This window comes from Solanum tuberosum, unplaced genomic scaffold, assembly GCF_000226075.1.
Source record: "Solanum tuberosum cultivar DM 1-3 516 R44 unplaced genomic scaffold, SolTub_3.0 scf00023, whole genome shotgun sequence".
In the NCBI taxonomy this organism is placed as follows: domain Eukaryota; kingdom Viridiplantae; phylum Streptophyta; class Magnoliopsida; order Solanales; family Solanaceae; genus Solanum; species Solanum tuberosum.
This window is the reverse complement of record NW_006238949.1, coordinates 2357945-2361940: the sequence shown is the minus strand read 5'-3', so window position 1 is coordinate 2361940 and position 3996 is coordinate 2357945.

Below are 3996 nucleotides of genomic sequence, written 5' to 3'. Positions count from 1 at the left end.
TGAGGTTTGTGTATAAACTTGTACTTGCACTCTTTTAACTGCTGGTATATCTGAAAGTTGATCTTGGTACCTTGGTTACCTCTTGTCACTTTAGATTGTCGTGTTGGTATCCTTTAAGACGTTAAAGACGCTTGTGTAACTCGCCCACTTGTACGAATTGTTTGATCACTTGGCACTCTTGTTGGGACCTTGTCCTTGTTGTGGTTATGACTTTGTCACTATTCACATACCTCTTGATTCAAATCATTTGCCATCTTGACTCTGGATTTTTTGTCCATCTTAAGAATGGAAGTTGTCAATTTTAAGTATGAACTAGAAAGCCATTTTTAATATGGTTCTTGGTTCTCTTGACTATTGGGCTTTGACCCTTCTTGATACAGGGCGTCGGCCCTTCTTGATACCTGCTTGTTCTTGGTTTGACAATATGATGTATATATTGGGCGTGCCTTGTTATTGAATCTATTGGAAAATGGTGCTATGAGCGTTCTTGACATTTGGATCTTTAAATATCGAACTTGATACTCTTATTATATTGTTTACTTGATTTAATTATTATGTTTCAATGGTGTTGCCCATGACTTGAGAAAGTTAAGTTGGTGAATCGGATGGCTCCGAACCTATAGGTTTTACACCACTAAACTATATGCTTAGCGATAGTTGTTTCTATCGTATGGAATGATCGAGTGGTTGCATGAAGCTGGCCATTGGAGATGGAACTTTTGAGAGACTTAAGGAAGATCACATTTGCATATAGGCATCTATTTTTGTATAAACCTTGGGACTTGTACGTGATCTCTGTGTTGTATATTTACATGAAATTTTGAGGATTAATTTGATCATGTCACCATGGGTTGTAATATAAGTATGTCTATATATTTGGTTCTTTTGGGGTGTGTAAACCCAAGTCTTGTAATATATTAAATTTACCACTAATTTTGAATGATTGTGTGAAGCATGAACGACCTAGTTTGGGTACTCAGAAGTTGGTAATATTCTTTTTATGTCATTTTTTACTAGTGTGAGGACAATATATGTATAAAAATCTCGTGAGTTATTGGCTTATATTATTTCGGAAGGGTCGCTTCAAGTGTTGGTATCAGAGCCTAGGTTTGTGGTTCTAGGACTTTTGTTGCGACTTACTTGTGTACATGTTTGCTTTCGAAAAAGGTTCTATTTGGATTATTTGTTCACTTACATGGTTTATAATAATTTTATCGCATGTAGAGTTCTCATGTAATATGTACATGTCCTTAATGCAATGTAATCTTTCCTTTTGAAGGAATTAAGTTATGGCCTCTTCTTCTGACCGACCTATGGAAGCTAATCGTGAAGGTTTGGGTACCTCTGTTCCCCAACCTCATGCACTAGAAGAGGTTGGCGAACCTTTCTCGAATCAATATGTTCCCCACACTAGTGGGTCTGAAGTGGGAAACCATCAGGGTGTAAGAGTTGGTTCACATCTTCACATGAGTCGTGGTACTCAAGCCATGAATCCTCCTTTTCAACAAATGGATGAATTATTCCACCACATGGCTGAAGTGATGCATGATCCCAATGTGATTAACTTTGAGAAAATGAGGAAAATGGGTGGAGTGGTGTTTGAAGGCACCGTTGATCCCACAGATGCTGAATAATGGCTGGAGCTCATGGAAAGTGTATTTGAGCAGGTATAGTGGTCAGATGTTGCCAAATTTAAGTATGCTATTTCACTATTACAAAAGGATGCATACGATTGGTGGGTAAGTGTTCCAAATGCCAAGGTAAAACCTTCTGTTCTTACTTGGGATGATTTTCTTAGGGAATTTCCTATGAAGTATGTCCCACCTGCTTATTGTGATGCAAAGAGAAAGGAGTTTTTGAATTTAAGGCAACGAGGCATGTTTATTGCTGAGTACCAACATAAGTTTCTAAGGCTCTCTCATTATGCTGGGGGTATTATTAAAGAGGAAAAAGGCAAGGGCAGGAAATTTGAAGACGGTTTAAATGATTCCAATAGAAAGAATGTGGCGATCCTGCAACATGAGAACTTTTGTAAGTTAGTGTCTGCTGCTTTTACTTGGGAACGACTTGATAAAGAAAAAGCTAGTAGAAATGAAAACAAATTCTGAAAGCCTAGACCAGATTTTGGGGGTCCATCAAAAAGGGGAAGATTTGATAATTCTAAGGCTGGTAGTGATAGCAGGCCACCGCAACAAAAGCAAAACGGATCAGATTTTTCTATAGTTAGCACTCCAAATTATGGCCAAGGCATGCCTCATGTTCCCACTTGTTCGCAATGTGGAAAGAATCATTATGGTACTTGCAGGAGAGCTTATGGGGCATGTTTCAATTGTGGCAGCTTTGATCATAAAGTGAAGGATTGTCCTAATCCTAATAATGCTCCTTCCTTGAGAACTAAAGGCTCAGTTCATAAGCCTTCTATTAATCCTCCTCAAACTAATAGAGGTGCAAGACCTAAAAACACCCAAGCAGCAGGTACAAGTGGAGCTAATCAAGTTAGTGGACAAAGGGCTATTGCACGTGCTTATGCTATGAGGCAGAGGGATGATCAAGATGGACAAGACGTGGTTGTTGGTAAATTTCACATATTTGGCTTATGTGTGTTTACATTGATTGATCTGGGTTCTACACATTCCTATATTTGTTCATTACATGTTCTTCCTGAAAATGTGAAATCTGTGAGACTTAATTATGATGTTCTGGTTGAAAGTCCTTTGGGCTGTCAAGTGGTGTGTAGTCGAGTTTACCGAGATTGTCCCTTCGTGATTCAAAACCTAGTCTTCCTTGCTAATTTGATTGAAATGCCCTTTAAGGATTTTGATGTTATTATCGGGACGGATTGGCTTTATAAATATCATGTGGTGGTAGATTGTAGGTCTAAGCATGTGACTTTTAAAGATCCGATATTTTCACACATCATTGTACAAGGTGAAAGATCATTGACATCTAGTATTATTTTTGCGGTCTTGGCAAGAAAGTTGATGCGTCAAGGACATACCTGTTGTATGTGATTTCCCAGAAGTCTTCCCAGAAAACCTTCCTGGATTGCCCTCGGAAAGAGAGGTTGCATTTCTAATTGAGCTTATTCCTGGATCTACCCCTATTTCTATCACACCTTATAGAATGGCTCCGGTAGAATTAAGAGAATTGAGAGCTCAATTGCAAGAACTTCTTGAGAAAGGATTTATTCGACCTAGTGCTTCTCCTTGGGGAGCCCTTGCTTTATTCGTAAATAAGAAAGGTGGCACTCTTATGCTTTGTATTGACTATAGACAATTGAACAGAATAAAAATCAAGAATAGATATCCACTACCAAGGATCGATGATTTTTTTGACCAACTGAAGGGTGCTAAAGTATTCTCAAAGATTGATTTAAGGTCTGGATATCACCAACTGTGTGTTACAGAGAAGGATGTTCCTAAAACCGCTTTTAGAATATACTATGAACATTATGAATTTTTGGTGATGCCATTCGGATTGTCAAATGCTCCTACGGTATTCATGAATCTAATGAATCGAGTATTCAAGCCTTATCTTGATCAGTTTGTGGTTGTTTTTATAGATGATATTTTAATATTTTCCAGAAGTAGTGAAGACCATGATAAACACCTTAGGATTATTTTGCAAATTTTGAAGGAGAAAGAACTTTATTCTAAACTTTCCAAGTGTGAATTTTGGCTTGATGAAGTGACGTTTCTTGGACATGTTGTATTAGCCGAAGGCGTGAAGGTGAATCCTAGTAAGATACAAGCAGTTGTTGAATGGAGACCTCCCAAAAGTCCAACCGAGGTAAGAAGTTTCTTAGGCTTAGCAGGATACTACAGAAGATTTGTGAAAGGCTTTTCCATTATCGCCTCTCCTTTGACTAAGCTCTTGCAGAAGGAAGTAAAGTTTATTTGGAATGACAAATGCAAAGAGATCTTTGAAACTCTCAAATCCTTGTTGACTCAAGCACCTATACTTACTCTACCAATTGAAGGGAAAGAGTATGTAGTA